Genomic DNA, 18,522 nt, shown 5'->3' with positions numbered 1-18,522 from the left:
AATTGGCCTGGTGTTCCTCCAGGACAGGGTTGGGAACCACTGCTCTAAAGGATGTCCAGGATAGGAAGTTAGAATCTTCGCTTAAGTTGTCATTTGAAGTTGCAGCGGTTACCTTGCAGGCGGCGGTGTGCAGTTCCTATGCGGCGCAGGCGTGTCTTCAATGGTCTCAACAGATGGCAGATAGAATGATGGAATCAGGGTCTGCTGTTCCGTCCGAGTTGGCAGATGTGGAATCGGGTTTAGCGTATTTGGCGGATGCCTTTTATGATATTATTCGGGCTTCTGCGAAACAGATGTCGCTTATAGTAGTTTCTCGCAGATCTTTGTGGCTCCGTCACTGGCAGATTCGGCGTCCAAGCTTAGGCTCGTGAAGCTTCCTTTTAAAGGTCGGCTGTTATTTGGTGAGGATTTGGATAACCTGGTAAAAGATTTTGGTGATACCAAAACGCAGCAGTTACCGGAAGATAGGCCTAAACCACCTTTGAAAACCTTGTCTGCCAGACCTCGCTTCCGGGATGTTAAGTGATATAGACCAGGAAGGCCATCATTTCAGCCATCTTACGGTTCTTTCTACAATTCTCGACCTAGATTTCCGCAAAAGAATTCCTTTCGTGCTGCAAAACCCCCGACTGTTCAGCCAGCCCGTGCTCCAGCAGTTCACAATCAACAATGACAGGATCTCGGCTCCCTCCGACATTTGTTTGGGAGGGCGGCTGTCTTCCTTTCTGGCGGAGTGGGCCAAGATAACGTCTGATCAGTGGGTATTGGACATTATTCAAGAAGGTTACAAATTAGAATTTTCCTCTCCCGTCGCCGATTCTTTCTTGGTATCCCGCTGTAATGGGGCAACCAAGAGAAACTCAGTACAGCTCACCCTTCAAGTGCTTCTGGATCTGGGGGCTGGGGTTCCAGTTCCCACAGCAGAGGTGGGCCTCGGCAGATATTCCATTTACTTCGTAGTGCTCAAGAAGGGAGGGTTGGTCAGACCAGTGCTGGATCACAAACAGATCAACAAATTTCTCAAGGTCAGACATTTCCGTATGAAGACGGTGTGCTCCATCATTGCAGCGGTTCAACCAGGGGAGTTCCTTACGTCCCTCGATCTCAAGGAGGCTTACTTGCATATTCCAATATAGTCTCTGCATATTCCAATATAGTCTCAAAGAGATTTCTTCGGTTTGCGATCCTAGGCCAGCATTATTAGTTTTGGGCAATGACTTTTGGTCTCGCCATGGCACCATGCACCTTTTCGAAGGTGATGGTAGTTGTGGCGGCGTTTCTTCTCAAAGAGGGGATTCAAACTTGGACGACGGGTTGATCCATGCATCTTCCAGGCAGGAGAGTGTGTCGGTGACCCAGAGGGTGATATCTCTTCTTCCGTCTTTGGGGTGGATCATCAACTTTCCAAAGAGCTCTCTTACCCCGTCCCAATCGTTGGAACATCTGGGAGTGCGGTTTGACACTTGTCTGGGGAAGGTGTTTCTACCCAAGGACCGGGGAGACAAGTTGCAGTCGCAGATTCACCTACTTCTCCAGTCGCCCAGACCGAGAGTTTGGGATTATGTGCAAGTTCTGGGATCAATGGTGGCGCCATGGACTCGCTTCCACATGAGACCGTTGCAAAAGTCTCTTCTGTCATGGTGGTCCCCGGTGTCTTAGGACTATGATCGGCGTCTTCAGTGGAATTCTTAAGCTTCCCTCAGCATGCATTGGTGGCTCAGGGAGGTCCATCTATTCAAAGGCATGCCTCTTGCAACACCGGATTGGATCGTGGTTACGACGGATGCCAGTCTTCTGGGATGGGGAGCTCAGTGCCTTCAATCATCAGCGCAGGGAGTTTGGTCTCAGGAAGAGGCTTAGTGGTTGATCAGTATGCTGGAGTTGAGGGCGATCAGGCTTGCTCTGCTAGCATTTCAATCCTTGATTCAGGACCGACCGACGAGAGTCTTTTCGGACAGTGTCACGGCGGTGGCATATATCAACCGGCAGGGCGGTACACGGAGTCCTCAATTGGCCAGCGAGGCACTGGTCCTGTTTCAATGGGTGGAAGCTCCTATTCCTCTTCTCTCGGCAGCGCACATTGTGGGTCAGGCAAATGTTCAGGCAGACTTCCTCAGCAGAAATCTTCTAGATCCCGGAGAATGGGAACTCTCCGCTCAGGCATTCGACCTGCTAGTTCAGAAGTGGGGTCTTCCGAAGATGGATCTCATGGCCTCATCTCGCAATGTGAAGCTTCCTCGGTTCTTCAGCAGGTGCAGAGAGGGGGAGCCCGAGGGGGTACATGCGTTGGCTCTTCCATGGCCTCCGGGTTGTCTTCCTCCTTGGCCGATGATAGGTCTGGTTTTGTGTCGCATATCTCTCTTTCCGGGCAGAGTTATCCTGGTAGCTCCGGATTGGCCATGTCGTCCTTGTTATGCGGACCTGATCCGCTGTCGACGGGCGATCGGTTGACATTTCCGGTGACTCCGGACTTACTAACTCAGGGTCCGATCAACATGGAAAATCCGTCCCACTTTGGTCTTACGGCCTGGCTGTTGAAAGGTCGCGGCTGAGGCGTAGGGGATATTCCGAACAGGTCATTTCCACTCTTCTTCAGGCCAAAAGAGGTCTACCTCTGCCTCCTATGCGAGAGTCTGGCGGGTTTTCGAGTCTTGGTGTGCTGCTCAGGGTCTTTCGCCCTTCAAGGCTTCTCTGTCTGGTATTCTTTCCTTTTTGTGGGTGTCGCCAAAGGTTCAGGTGGCGGCCATTGCTTGTGACAGGGGCTGGGTATCTCATTTGCCGCTGGCGTCTCAACCTGATGCAGTTCATTTCCTGAAAGGGGTACACCATATTTGGCCACCTGTGAAGAAAATCTGTCCGGAGTGGAGCCTTAAGATTGTCCTTGGGGGGTTACAGAAGACTCCACACAGTATAGGATCCTCACTTATCAGGATTGAAAGTCAGCATAAATAACAATCAAAAAATATCATAATGAAGATTGGTAAAAAGTCAATAGCAGACCAGGTTAGTCATTCTTTACTTATCCTTTATTATATTGTAGTATGCTTGCCCCAATGCTTATGTGCCCGACGGGACCCTGCCCAAGAAGCGAGAGGAAGCCTAAAATGAGTGCTCCCTGCTGGAACCCTTGAGAAAGCCTGTTTTGGCGAAACGTTGGGTCAAGGAGACCCTTGCTTCAGCTTACTTGATGGCCGGGAAGCAGTTGCCGGAACAGCTTCGTGCACATTAAACACGAGTGATGGCTACGTCTTGGGCCGAGTCCAGGGGTCTTTCCTTGGAAGAAATTTGTTGTGCAGCTACTTGATCTTCTAAGAATACTTTTTCTAAGCATTACCAGTTGGATGTGGCAGCCCGTGCGGATGCTGACTTTGGCGCTTCGGTTCTTGTGGAGGCGGCGTTTGCTTCCCACCCAGTTTGAGGTATGCTTTGCTACATCCCACTGGTCTCTGGATTCATCTGCTGCTGTGCTAAGGAAGGAAAAATTATGTTCTTACCTGTTAATTTTCTTTCCTTTAGAAGCAGCAGATGAATCCAGAGCCCCACCCTTTCTTCAGATGATCTGTCCGTTTCTTTGTTGCGTGGTTCGTTTTTGTTATTGTTGGTAGTTGTATTCTGTATTTTACCCATTGCAATTGGTTGCTGAAAAGAAGTTTTTTACATGCTCAATATTTCCTAGTTCTGGATGCTTGGGCAAGGAGCGATACTGGATATACAGGAGGAATGCCAACCTATAGGACCACCTGTTAATAAGTTTCTCTATCTCCACCTGCTGGACAATGTGTGCTATCCCACTGGTCTCTGGATTCATCTGCTGCTTCTAAAGGAAAGAAAATTAACAGGTAAGAACATAATTTTTCCTTCCTCATTAAACGGCTGGGATCTGTTGAAGGCCCTTGCCATCTCCCTAATTTATTTTGAGATTGAAGAAACTTCTTTTGAATCCATTTATTTTCTTGTCAGCTTTTTCCTGATTCCTCTTGTTCACTTTCAGCCAGGTATGAAGCAGCTTTTGGTGGGGCTTTGGCACACTGAGCCTTCATATATAGCTCCCTGGGAGATTCCACCTTTTTAATTCCTTCCCAAAATGCTCAGCCATTAAAACAGTTCTGTTTCTGAACACAGTGGTTCTTTATGGAATGGCACAGGTGTGCTGATAGTCCTGTCACATGTTGGGATGGGGCTTCTTTTTTCAGGGGGTTATAAATGTCCCTCCCATACTCCTTCCCAGTCCAGCCTAAGGTGTAGAAGTGATCTTGGGGACATATCCAGGATTTCCTGAAGGGGGCAGCAGATAGCAGCTCCCACAAGCCTTCAGACTAACTATGATTGAATATCTTTTTAATGTGCATTGTTACTTTTGTACTTCTTGTTAGTTGTATTTAGGAAGGGCAATTCTATAACTGGGCGCACACATTGATATGCCACTTGAATGTGGAAGAGTACAGAAAAGTGGCATTTTCATGGGTAGGTGTACACGTTTTCACATAAATGGCAGCAAAGTGACTAAACTCTTTTCTGTAAAAGCACTTAATTGGTGTAATGAGTAAATACAAGGGGGTGTTCCATGTGGGCAGAGCATAGGAGGGGCAGAATACAATAAGTTTATGTGTGCCCTTGCAACATTTATGTGACTGCAGTTAAGCCAGGACCTTGACTGGGTGACCAGAGAGTTGGATAGAGGGAGAGCATTAGATGTGGTTTATTTAGATTTTAGCAAAGCGTTTGACACTGTTCCACGCAGGCATCTAATCTAGTAAATAAACTAAGTGCCCTCAGTATGGGCCCCAAAGTGACAGATTGTGATAGGAACTGGTTGAGTAGAAGGCAACAGAGGGTGGTGGTAAACAGGGCTCACTCTGAGGAAGGGGTGTGCAGTAAGGTTTGGTTCTTAGGCCTGTTCTTTTTAACAGTAGGCACTGCACTACTCCGATGGTCATAGAGTTTCTAAGAGTGTCGGAGCACTGCAGAGCATTTAGTGCTCTAGCCCAGTGTTCTTCAACCTTTTTACACCTGTGGACCGGCAGAAAAAAAGAATTATTTTGTGGACCGGCAAACTACTAGGACTAAAATTTTAAAACCCCGTTTCCGCTCCATCTCCGCGAGCTCGGTCCCCACAAATCATCTGATCCCATCCACACAAGCCTCAGTTATGATTTTATATTGAATGTATTTTATTAAAGTATAAAAAGAAACAATATTCTGTACAATTGTCATTTTATAAATACAAATAATTCAGAGCAAGGATCAACAAAACCCCTGTCTCCCCTCCCCTTCACATATATCCCCTTTACTATCAAGAAAACTGAACAAGCCAAATTATTACAGAAATATCATGCTAACAGAATACTGCAGTCACATGTGACAGGAAAAGGGTTAGGGAAGTGCAACTAGGGCAACTGCCCCCCCTGGACAGAGAGAGCCCTAAGCCACTGCCTGGACTTTGCAGTCCCCAGTTATGTCTAACACCAGCTCTAGCAGGATATATATTTCAAATCTGATATATTCTAATCACAAAATAGAAATAAAATTATTTTTTTCTACCTTTTGTCGTCTCTGGTTTCTGCTTTCAATCTTCTTTTCACTCTCTTCCTTCCAGCGTCTGCCCTCTCTGTCTCTTCAATCCAGCATCTGCCCCTTCCATCCATTGTCTGTCCTCTCCCCCTTCCATATAGTATCTGTCTTCTTTCTATGCCCCTCTCCCCTTTCCATCCAGTTTGTGCCCCCTCTCTCCTTTTTACATGATTCATTCCAGCTTCACTGCTCTCTTCATTTTTATCTCTCTTACACCAGATCTATCATCGTTGTCCCTCTCTGCTTATTTTTCTGCTGACCTCTTCCTATCATCAATCTCTCTACTTTCCCATGCCTGTGTCTCCCCTTCCCCTCCTCTAATTTCTCTGCCAGCTGTTTCCTTCCTTTTTTCATTCTCCCTTCCCTCCTCCTCCTGTCCAGCAGTAACTCTCTTCCCTTCCTCCCCTCCCAGCAGCATCTCTCGTTCTGCCTCTCCAGTAGCAGCTGTCCCTTTTTTTCCTTGCCCAGCAGCTTCCAGACTTCCATCCAGACTTCCTTCCTCCCCTCCCAGCAGCATCTCTCCTTCTCCTTCCCTCCAGGTCCAGTAGCAGCTGTCCCTTTTTTCCCTTGCCCAGCAGCTTCCCAGATTCCTTTCCCTCCTCCCCGCCCAGAAGCATCTCTCCTTCTCCCTCTCCAGTAGCAGCTGTCCCTTTTTTTCCCTTGCCCAGCAGCTTCCCAGACTCCTTTCCCTCCTCCACTCCCAGCAGCATCTCTCCTTCTCCTTCCCTCCAGGTCCAGTAGCAGCTGTCCCTTTTTTCCCTTGCCCAGCAGCTTCCCAAATTCATTTCCCTCCTCCCCTCCCAGCAGCATCTCTCCTTCTCCCTCTCCAGTAGCAGCTGTCCCTTTTTTTCCCTTGCCCAGCAGCTTCCCAGACTCCTTTCCTCCCCTCCCAGCAGCATCTCTCCTTCTCCTTCCCTCCAGGTCCAGTAGCAGCTGTCCCTTTTTTCCCTTGCCCAGCAGCTTCCCAGACTCATTTCCCTCCTCCCCTCCCAGCAGCATATCTCCTTCTCCCTCTCCAGTAGCAGCTGTCCCTTTTTTCCTTGCCCAGCAGCTTCCCAGATTCCTTTCCCTCCTCCCCTCCCAGAAGCATCTCTCTTTCTCCCTCTCCAGTAGCAGCTGTCCCTTTTTTTCCCTTGCCCAGCAGCTTCCCAGACTCTGATAGTGGTTTTCTCCCCTCCCAGCAGCTCTTCTTACTTCCCAGCGCAGCGATTCAGGAAGGCAGCCTCGGGTCCTTTGTTGGGTCGCGCCGCCTCTGAGGAAAGAGGAAGTTGCATCATCAGAGGCAGCTGCGACTCAGCAAAAGCCCCGAGGCTGCCTTCGTTAATCGCTGCGCTGGGAAGTAAGAAGAGCTGCAGAGAGGGGAGAAAGCCACTGTCGGAGGCTCCCCAAGATCTCTCCGGCCCTGCGCGGACCAGCAGGAAGTTGAAGTGAGTCAATCTTGCCGGCCATGCGCGGACCGGCAAAAATTTCCTGCGGACCAGCACCGGTCCGCGCACTGGCGTTTGAAGAACTGCTCTAGCCCAGTGGTTCCCAACCCTGTCCTGGAGGACCACCAGACCAGTCGGGTTTTCAGGCTAGACCTAATGAATATGCATGAGAGAGATTTGCATATAATGGAAGTGACAGGCATGCAAATCTGCTCTATGCGTATTCATTAGGGCTATCCCGAAAACCCGACTGGCCTGGTGGTCCTCAAGGACAGGGTTGGGAACCACTGCTCTAGCCAACGCTAAAAACCTCTTGTGCGGTTTTGTAAAAGGGGGGTTAGTGCGCTAAGTGATCCACATAATTTATAATATTGTGAAAACTACATACATAACTGGGAGATGCCTCCTTCTCCCCCTTGCAATTAAGTGCAATGGCACTGAGGCATTGCATTAAAGAATAGGGCCTAGTTCACATAGACATCGGAGAATAGATAATAATAATAATAACTTTATTCTTCTATACCGCCATAGGCAAATGACTTCTAGGCGGTTTTGGCGTCTTTGAAGTGTTTAAGTGAAATATTGTCTCATTTCTGTCTGCTAGGGCCTTTTTTTTACTTTGGCCTCGTTAAGGTGAATTATCTGGCTACTTGGAAATTTACTAGACCATCTTTAACACTTAAGCTGATAAGCTCCTCTTCAGTCTGCCCTGTGTGACGCCGCTTTGCTGAGAAGTTATTAATGCTGCTACAGAGCACACAGTGACTGCTTTCTAATTTCCAGACCACTAATTACAGCATCATGCGTACTAACGGTGGCATTTCTCAGGTTGTTCATGGTAGTACTTGTGCTGATGGGTGCTTTTAACAAATGAGCCTGGTCTGCGCTCTTGACAGCCGATCAGTGAAAATCACGTGGTGATTCCTTTTGTACGTTTACACCGAAGGGCTAATTCCTTGCAGGTCGAGTTGATTTCACAAAGCCTTCTGTGACTTGTGGCACGCTCTGATGCTGTGTCCTGAGCCGAAGGGTCAGGGGAGTAAGTCTGTAGGGATGTCTGTAGTGCATTTCTGATTCTGGGCTTTCCCCTATTATTTCAGAATGTAATCAGGCGGTTATGGAACCCTGACCATTAGACCCCCAAAGGGTCAAGAAATGATGATATGGGAAAGAAAAAAAAAAAATCAGCCATCTTTTTGTTATATGATGCTAAGGTAATCAAGAAGGTGTAAATCAGGGATCTCAATCCAGTCGGGTTTTCAGGATTTCCCCAATGGATTTGCATTGAAAGCAGTGCATGCACATAGATCTCATGCATATTCATCGGGGAAATCCTGAAAAACCGACTGGATTGCGGCCCTCGGGGAGGGACTTTGAGACCCCTGGTGTATATGGTAGCAGTTGAGAGCTCCTGAGGCATTGCATGTTCAGATGCTGCACGCCCAGCACTTTTTATATACTGTTCTCCCGGGGGAGCTGAAAATGGTTTACTGGTACATTAATTTTTTTAGGTACTCAAGCATTTTTCCCTTTCTGTCCCCGGGGGTGTGTGTGTGTGTGTGTGTGTTACAATCTATCTAATGGGGCAATGGGGGATTAGGTGACTTGCCCAGAGTCACAAGGAGCAGTGTGGGTTTGCACCCACAGCCTCAGGGTGCTGAGGCTGTAGCTTTAACCACTGCGCCACTTTCTCTGGACTACACACTTTACATATTGGTAATTGATAGCTAATGCTGTCTAGCTTACAAATCGAACCCTAGTTTTGGTCGCTTGACTTTGCACTCTAGAGTGGTCTGTATGATTCTTGATATATAATAATTGAAAAGCATGTTTAAAATCCTGTTTATTTAGTTTTTTTTATAACGAGACACTGGATATGTGGAAATCCATTATTGTATGAGTGACCGTGAATCTTAGGAAATGAAATACAAAACATGCTCTCTTTTTTTCCTGCATATTATTCTGATATGGTGGTTAACAAATAGGGAAAGCTTTGTTTAACTTCAGGACCAAGGGGTTTCTATTCCTTTCATGCTTTTATGCCTAGACTCTATTATGACCACACTGAACCCATCTGCCCTCCATTTCCCACGTACACCGCTTCATTCTCTAACTTACCATATCCAGGGGATGACGCAGAAAGCAGTGCATTAGGGCAGTGTTCTAAATGCCCAAGTGAACAAGAAAATTGCACAATGCATTAACCAGATATGCTGCATGCAAGAAACGTGTGTTAATGTGGGAGAACACGCTGCACTAGTGCACAAAAAAAAAAAAAAATTATTGTATTTGGATCTGTTACTAAGCTGCACTAGAAAGTGGCCTTGGTGCACAGGAAAGAACTGCATAAGGGTACACCAAGGCCACTTTTAGTTCGGTTGGAAAATGGCCAATTTTTGCATCTTCTGAATTAATGCCCATGACAAATTAATTTTGTTATTAGCAGGTGGACGTTATGAGCTCTTACCACTACCTGGTTTGTAGGTCATAAGGGCTCAGATGGGAATGCAGATGACCTAACTGATTAATGCAGAAATGTCCACTTTCTGCTCCCAGATACACCCCTGTGACAAAACAATAACCCTTCACCCCCCCCAATTTAGTGTGTGGCTTGCAAATGCACTCTGCAAAATTGCCGCATGTCCTACACAGGGCAGGATTAACCAATAGGCCAAGTAAGCACGTGCCTAGGGCGCGAAATGGTCAGGGGGGCCTGATGAAGGAGGGCATCAACATTGTTTTTTCCAAACGGCGATGGGCCCCTCCAGCATCGATCAATGCAACCCCCCCCATCGACGGAAAGTAAGACAAGCAAGCAATGGGAACTGTAATTGTGCAAGCGGTGCTACTTGCCCAAAGTTTCCCCCTAACGCAGCTTCCTGTTTCCGCCTGGGCGCATGGTGGGGTGGAGTGGGGCAGGGGGCCCAGTATACTTGTGTGCCTAGGGGCCCTCGACGAATTAATCCTGCCCTGGTCCCACGGTAAGCCCTTTTCAGCTGTAGGAAGCCTTCAATAGTGCTTATCACAGCGTTGTAAAAGGACCCCTAGAGTTGTTCTCTCAGGGTTTCCAAATTGTGCTTGTTGCAGGTTTCTGGGTCTCACTGCATCAAAGATGCAGCGAGACCCGGAAATCTGCTGGGCTGTTATGGTATTCTGTGCATACAGTTTCACAATATTGTTATGTATCTGTAGAATAGCATTCCAGCCCATGCACAGATGTTCGTTCTTGCAAATTTTGAGTGCTGATGCAATATTTTTTGCAATATGCCACCAGTCCAGTACTTTACTATTTGCTACCATGCACCTCACCTTCAGCTCCTCATTCCTATCCTTTTTAACTCATCCTTTTCAAGGAAACTGGAAAAAATTGTTATAGGTCCTGTATGCCTGCAGTAAAGAGATGAAATGTTAATGAAATCCGTGTGAATGCTAACCACAGAAACATGGGCTAATTAACATTTACTCTTCCTCAGACCATTGGGGGGCTAAATGGTGCTGGGTTGGCTGCTGGAGCTTATGCAAGTCTTGTCCAATATTCAGCCAGGGCCCCTCATAAGACAGTTATGCGAGCCCCAGCTGAATATCGACTGAGACTCGCATAACTCACCCCCTTTTTTTGTAATTACTCCCCTTGAGCCCCCCCTCCTCTCCCAACAAAGCAACCAATCTCCCTTATAGCCTGCTGCCATTCTTAACCCCCCTGCAGGCCTCTGGAAGCCCACTCGCTCCTGCCCCTTGCGACTGCCTTCACTTCACTTGCCTGCTTAAATCGCTCTGAATATCGGGAGACCAGATAACAAAAGGTAGAAAAAATAATTTTATTTTCTATTTTGTGATTGCAATACAGGTTTAAGAACAAGTTATGTTTTTAAAGCTGTTCTTGTCGGATTTGTATGTAACTCAGAACTTGTAGATTTTAAGATTCTTGCTGCTTACCTCTGCTCCCAGCTGACAAAAGGACCAACTGTCCCAACTAACTGTTCCCTCTAAGGTACAGCATTCACAACCACACACTCTTCTTAATTTGGCCATGCTTCATTCCTGAATCTGCTACAGGAGAAGTGTAAGAGTCTATGCCATTGGAAATACTGCTAGGTGTAATCAAATGAAGCTGCGACTGCATTCTTAAGTACGAGTTGTACCTAAGTCGGGTGTCTGTAACTCGGGGACTGCCTGTATGTCAGATTTGAAATGTGTATCCTGCTAGAGAGCTGGCATTAGACAGCGAGCTTGAGCTAGGACATAACAGAGAGCGTTAGTCTTTTTTGTTTTGTTTACACCACAGCACCGGTGTGGGGTTGGAAAGGGCAAAGGGAAGTGTGGAGAGAAGAGGCTACAAAATAAACCCACCAGTCCGTTTGAAAAAAATGCCTGATTGGGCAGGAAACGTGAATTTAATTTAAAAAAAAATCAATTCAATAAGCCAAATTAAATCGAAAATTTATTCCCTGAATCGGGCAGCACTAGTCTCCAGTGCTTTTCCCAAGAGCATTCCTTCCCCTTATCTTCTGAACTTTGTGCCTTCTGAGTACTGGTGAGATCACTTGATTCACTATCATATACATACAGTATGTACCTTCTGTTTTAGGCACTGTGAAAGAGCAAGTAACTCCATTACAATATAGTGCTTGGCTTCTTTTTACCACAAAACCTCTTACTCCCACTTTAGACTTTGGCTACTCAAGAGAGTTAAACTCTTGCCTCATCTGTAAGTGACTGCATTTTCTTAGTGTGTCACATCAAGAACGATCAGGATTATATTGAATATTTTGAATTAGATGGTGTGATTGCCTGAACTGGTCCTGAAAGCCATTAAATTCCATTTTAATTTTTTTATAGGCTGTCTTTTTGAAAAGTGTTTTGGATATATTCTACTAGTTACCAAACAATTTATCACTGACTAATCAAAATCTATAAAGCTCAGAAAACGTATCAAGAAATTTATGTGGACCTTCAGAATGTGAGCTGATTTCAAAATTATACTGTGTGAATCACTCACTCCACTCTTCAATGGTTCATTTTTTCAGACTTTCTTATTGACATCACTGTGCTTATAAACATCCAAACAGTTTTTTTTATATTCTTCCACTTATCTTAGATAGTTTTAGAGCTCTTCTTCATTTATCCAGCTCATTTATTCATATTCATAAATACAGATCAATCTTCCTGCAGATACCCCAACATAGTATCATATGTTTTGCGATTGGCTACATCAGGGGTTTTTATTTCAGAAACTGATCCAAACATTTTGTGTAGCTTCTCATTCTTTAAAAAAAAAAAAAGGGAGGGGCACAAAAAATTCTTGATAAAATTTTGTGACCTTTATAGATTTTGATTAGTCCATGATAAATTGTTTAGTAGCTCGTGGATTGTGAATTGTTGTGGCATAGGATTATAAAGGCAATTTCTTATAACAACTTTGGATATCTTCCAGACATTTGCACATGGCAGGGGATACTGAAATGCAGAATTGCTTCTTGTCTCCTTTCCTTTAAAACATATTTTGTAATGGTATAAGCCAGTGGTCTCAAACCTGTGGCTCGGGGGGCCACATGCGGCCCGCCATGTACTATTTTGAGGCCCTCGGTATGTTTATCATAATCACAAAAGTAAAATAAAACAGTTTCTTGATCATATGTCTCTGAAGCTATAAATGACAATATTATTATTAAGACTTAGCCAAAAGGAAAGATTTATAAACTATAAAGAGTTTTACCTCATGCAAAATTGTCATTTCTTTAATAAGAAATTAACTATTTTTTTCTGAAGCTCTCCAAGTACCCACAAATCCAAGATGTGGCCCTGCAAAGGGTTTGAGTTTGAGACGACTGGACTGGTATAAGCCAAGGCACTACTGAGACACCCCTCCTCCCCCAGACAGCATTCTTTAAGGCAAGAAGAACATAACAACTGTGACCACACCTACTTACAACATCCCATCCCACTCACTAGCCTCCTACAATATGCCCCCTGCTGTGCCTTATTGTTTAAATAGAGCCCCCTGCTACCTGCAACTCATTCACTGACAAGATATTTCATTTCTAAATCCTCTGCTTCATTGTGAATCCCATTCTACCACAGATTAAAAACTTGCCCAGATTTAAGTACAAATGTCTCTATAAAGAAATCCAAAACACTTTTCAAAGACTTGAACTACAAAAGAAATGGAATCTAATGACTTTTTGGCCTTGACCTGTGGAAGTGCTAGCAGGGCACACTTAAGAACTAGTCAACAAATGCATTTATTTGTTCAATTTTCTATACCGTTCTCCCCAAGGAGCTCAGAATGGTTTACGTGAATTTATTCAGGTATTAAAACATTTTTCCCTGTCTGTCCCAGTGGCCTTACAATCTTTCTAAAGTACCCGAGGCAATGGGGGGGGGAGGGGGATTAAGGGCTCCTTTTACAAAGGTGTGCTAGCGTTTTTGGAGCGCACGCTAGCTGAAAAACTACCGCCTGCTCAAGAGGAGGCGGCAGCGGCTAGCGCACGTGGCATTTTAACGCACAATATACTGCGCATTAAGGCCCTAACACACCTTTTGTAAAAGGAGCCCTAAGTGACTTACCCAGGGTCACAAGGAGCAGCATGGGTTTGAACCCATAACCTCAGGGTGCTGAGGCTATAGATAACTGCGCCACACATTCCCTGCCTCAAACATGCAAGATTTTTGGGTCAAAAAAATTGCCCCAAAATGGTGACCTCGGTTTATATTTGAGACCTACCTCCATCCCATCCCTATGGTGTCTAGCATTAGCCTTCCTCCAGGTAATGTCCCTCCTCCAGTCCCTTGAACCAGCAGTGTTTTCACTGCTTCCCTCCCTCCCCCTGAACAGGCATCGCTGCATCCAGTTCCTTCTTCCCCTCTTCTAGAACCATCGGCAGCCCCCCCAGGCCTACCGTACCTCTTTGGTGGTCCAGTAGCGCACCTAAGGAGTGATCCCCAGTCACTTCCACCCACACTGTCTCCATGGCCACACACGCTATTTCATAACATCTACTTTCATTTTTAAACCCTTTAGTTTTCTCATGGCGTTTTTTGCTTTTACCCTGCTTCCCCGAAAATAAGACCTATCCTGAAAATAAGCCCTAGCATAATTTTTAAAGATGCTCCTAATATAAGCTCTACCCCAAAAATAAGCCCTAGTTAAGATCTACCCCCGAATGTCCCCGACACTCCCTGACTCCATCCTTGACACTAGTGCTACCTGATTTATTGAAAAAAAAATCAAACTCATGGATTTAGCAATCCTCACACCTGCTTTAGGAGGCCTCGGAGAGGAAGTAGGTCAGTCTCGGTGGGGTTCTGCTGCACAGGGGGATGGGAGGGAGGGATAGAAAGATGCTGCACAAAGGGATGGGTGAAATGGGAGGAAAGATCTGCACATTGGGGGGAGAAAGGAAGAATTAGGGTGGAGGAGACGAAGGGAGAGATGATTGTTGTACATGAAAAAAATAAGATGAGAGGATGGCAGCGAGTGGCAAGAGTTAGTCTGGAGTACTCTTTTGCCTGCTAGTGTTTCTAGCTTTTCCTCTTATGATGCCTCATACGAAGCGCAGAGGCGCAGTCTGGATGGAAACCTCACCGATGGACGCTTCGATGCCCCTGCGCCAGACGACTCTAGACTTCAACGCCAGGACTCCTACATATCCTGAAGAGCAAGGCTTGCTTGTGCCGGCACCAGGGGGCATGACGACTGCACTGGAGCCGAAAGTTTCTTTATCGCCTCCAGATCCATTTGTTCCTCCCACGAGTGAGACGCCCGGTCTGCAAAGTGGACCCTAATGCCGAGGTGGCTGCGGGGATCGTCTTTGTTGAGGGATGTCAGGTGGAGAAAGATCCTGCGGAGAAGGTAAAATCAGCTGGGGTGACAGGTTCTGCTTTAACCCAGATGGAGGAAATCTCTATTGGACGTCTGGAAAATGCTCCAAAAAATGGACGGACAGTTCAAAAGTCTGCCCAAGAAACAGCTGATTTGGTGATGAAAGTAGACTCTGTCCAAGATTGTTGAAGACTGACAATGAGATTAAATTTACTATAGTAAATGAGGATATATCTACTTTAAAATCAGCAGTAGATACTTTGATTAAGGACAAATTAATGACACACAGAAAAATAGAGCAGTTAGAAAATTTTAACAGAAGGCTTAGGGCTCCTTTTACTAAGCTGCGCTAGTGGTTTTAGCGCACCCTTAGCGCACGCTAGACACTAACGCCACCATTGAACTGGTGTTAGTTTTTACGGGTAGCGCGGGGGGCAGAGCGCGCAAACTGCAGTGCACGCTAAAAATGCTAGCGCACCTTAATAAAAGGAGCCCTTAAATCTCTGAAGGTTAAATTTCCAAAGGTTGGTGGAAATTTCTGTTTCAGCAAGCTTAAAATTCTGTTCTAAAACTATATTTTCGTAAATCGCAAACCCCATGTTTTGGGCAGCGATTATGGATATTCCCTGATGTGAATAAAGAAACTCAGGAAAGAAGAAAACTTTTCCTAGTGATGAGGCAAGAAACAAAAGAGATTGGGGCTACTTTTCAACTAATGTATCCATGCAAGTGCCTCATTAAACACGCAGGGACAAAATATACTTTTTTTGTTCCTGACCATTTGTGGACTTTTCTAGACTTAAAGACTCTAGAGCAGTGGTTCCCAACCCTGTCCTGGAGGACCACCAGGCCAATCGGGTTTTCAGGATAGCCCTAATGAATATACATGGAGCAGATTTGCATGCCTGTCACTTCCATTATATGCAAATCTTTCTCATGCATATTCATTAGGGCTAGCCTGAAAACCCGATTGGTCTGGTGGTCCTCCAGGACAGGGTTGGGAACCACTGCTCCAGAGGATAAAAGGATGTATTAACAGACTATAGGAGCCACCGTTAAGCCTTTAGTTTTTTCCCCTTTTTTTTTCCTCTTAATAATTTGGTCCCATGTTTTAAGACCACTCCCTCTATAGATTGTTGAGGTCTAAGGAGGAAAGAATTTGTTTCTTTAATGTCTAGTTAATTCTGAGATTGTTAATTGTTAGCTGTTTTCCTCCATTTTTCCTGCTCAAGTTGTAATACTTGTATATTATTTCAAACTAAGTAAAAGAATTAAAAAAAAATAAGACATCCCTGAAAGTAAGCCCTAGTGCATTTTTTTGCCCCAAAATTATTATAAGACAGGTAGGGAAAATGCTTGAGTACCTGAATGTAAACTTCTTAGGCTATAAGTGGAGTATAAATACTAACTAAAATTAATACTTTAAATAAAAACCAATAAAATAACATAAATTATTTGACTGACTGAGCCACCTTTTATTGTGCTGTGTACACAACTAGGATTTAGAAAACCTATAAGGATGAGCTTGCGCAGAGGGGCCTGGGTTCTTTTCATAGCTGAAGAAGCCATAGACTAGAGCGTCTCAACCCAGCCTTTAAGAAATACCATGTCCCATCGGGTTTTCAGGATATCCATCATGAATATGCATGAGATAGATTGGCATGTGCTTCCTCCTTGATATGCTAATCTCTCTCATATATCCAGAAAACCCAATGGCAATTGGTGTGCCATAAGGACTGGGTTAAGAAGGCCTGCTATAGATACAGCATGACTGTTTCTATTGTACGTGCTCTTATAGGTATTCTAAAACCGGGCTGTAAGTTAAGAGAACCTTTTGCAAAATAACAGGTAAATTGAGAACTTTCAGACTCATCATCTTCTTTTTTCTTTTTTTTAAATTATCTGTGCAAACTTTAGCAACATATGTTCAGGGGTGACCCAGGTCACAAAATGCCCTAGTGATACGTTTGCCCACTGCTACCTCTGTTGTTGAAAGCAAGGTTTGATTTTTCTTTATCATGGTAACATAGTAAATGATGGCTAATAAAGCCAGCGTAGTCTACCCAGTCTTCTCCATGTAGTGATTAGAGTTGTGCTGATTACCCATTGCCTATGCCTCTGTTTAGAGTTGTAAATATGTTCAATAATTTCTATTGCTTACAATGAATGTTATGTTTTATGTTGTGATTTAATATGAATGTCTTAGGGTTTTTTAAAAAATGTGATCTGTTTTGGAGAGGCAGAATATAAAACCTGAAATAAATTCATATCCTTTGCATGACTGTAGTAAAATAGATTCTATGCTGCTTATCCTAGGAATAAGCAGTGGATTTCCCCAAGCCATTTCAATAATAGCCTATAGACTTCTCTTTTAGGAAATTATCCAAGTCTTTTTAAAACCCCGCTAAGCTAACTGATGTCATCACATTCTCTGGCAACGAATTCCAGAGTTTAATTACACACGTGAAGAAATATTTTCTCTGGGTTGTTTTAAATCCATTATCTAGTAGCCTACTGTAAACAAGTTGGGTATTTCAAACATTTTTCATCAGGGTATGGAGTTATAGTCATCAATAGACTCCAAAGTATCTTCAGTTGTTATGAAATCAGATTGGTGTTAAAAAATTTTTTTTAAACTTCCTGAAAAGTGATAATAGTTATAAAATCACAAGGAAGATCAAGAAAAGTAGGTAATGCAAGAGCTACAAAATAATCCAACAATATAGTGGATGACTGCAGATAATGTGTAATATTTAAAAGTCTGTACATGCATTTGCTAGATGGGTTATAAATGAATGGAATATCTTTACCAGGTGCACTTAACATGGAATCTCTCCATGTGGCCTTCAGCATGCTTTCTTACATTTCAACTTTCAATGGCTCTTAGTTTTGCAGTAAAAAAAGAAAAAAAGTCCATTAACATCTCTTACTTTTCAGGAGAGAGAAAACAGGATGAATTCTGTAAAGAGAAGAGAGTGCCTGCAGCCAAGATGAAGAGGACTGTAGGTAATATTTAAATAGAATTGACATGTACTGGGTACAGTAACCTGTTGAATAGAGAGTTGCACAGGGAATGGTACAGTTTAGGGGTTGAAGAATATATGTGCACGACAGAAAAGTGGGACTTGGGTGTGAATGTGTGTGATGATCTTAAGGTGGCCGTAAAAGTGACGGCGAAAGCTAGAAGGATGCTAGGTTGCATAGGGAAAGGTATGACTCTAGTGAGACCTCATTTAGAATAGTGTACCCAATTCTGGATGCCGCACCTTCAAAAAGATATAAAAAGGATGGAGTCAGGTCAGAGGAAGGCTACTAAAATGGTGCATGGTCTTCGTCATAAGGTGCATGGGGACAGGCTTAAAATTCTCAATCTGTATACTTTGGAGGAAAGGCGGGAGAGGGGAGATATGATAGAGATGTTTTAAATACCTACGTTATGTAAATGCACATGAGTCGAGTCTCTTTCATTTGAAAGGAAACTCTGCAAAGAGAGGACATAGTATGAAGGAGTAATCTAAGGAAATACTTTTTACAGAAAGAGTGGTAGATGCATGGAACAGTCTCCCAGAAGAGATGGTAGAGACAGAGACTGACTGAATTCAAGAAAGCCTGGGATAGGCATGTGGGATCTCTTAGAGAGAGGAAGAGATCATTGTTCTCCTAGGACAAGCAGGATGAGTCAGCCACATATGGGTGTTGTCC

At 44.5% G+C, this 18,522-nt stretch overlaps 1 protein-coding gene across 11 annotated transcripts in view; it reads left to right on the top strand.

Annotated features, from left to right (window-relative positions):
* The window catches only part of RREB1 (ras responsive element binding protein 1), a 305,141-nt gene that overhangs the window by 101,398 nt on the left and 185,221 nt on the right, over nucleotides 1-18,522 (top strand). For 7 of the 11 annotated variants that reach the window (XM_033934745.1, XM_033934744.1, XM_033934743.1 and 4 more), the window contains one exon: nucleotides 17,758-17,826. The gene's annotated coding sequence lies outside the window, so the exon portion shown is untranslated. The remainder of the gene's footprint in view (nucleotides 1-17,757; nucleotides 17,827-18,522) is intronic. The other 4 variants (XM_033934751.1, XM_033934749.1, XM_033934748.1 and 1 more) reach the window with 1 other exon arrangement.

Source organism: Geotrypetes seraphini, chromosome 2, assembly GCF_902459505.1.
Source record: "Geotrypetes seraphini chromosome 2, aGeoSer1.1, whole genome shotgun sequence".
Lineage (NCBI taxonomy): Eukaryota > Metazoa > Chordata > Amphibia > Gymnophiona > Dermophiidae > Geotrypetes > Geotrypetes seraphini.
The sequence above is the reverse complement of the archived record's forward strand: the minus strand, read 5'-3'. Positions and strand labels throughout refer to the sequence as shown.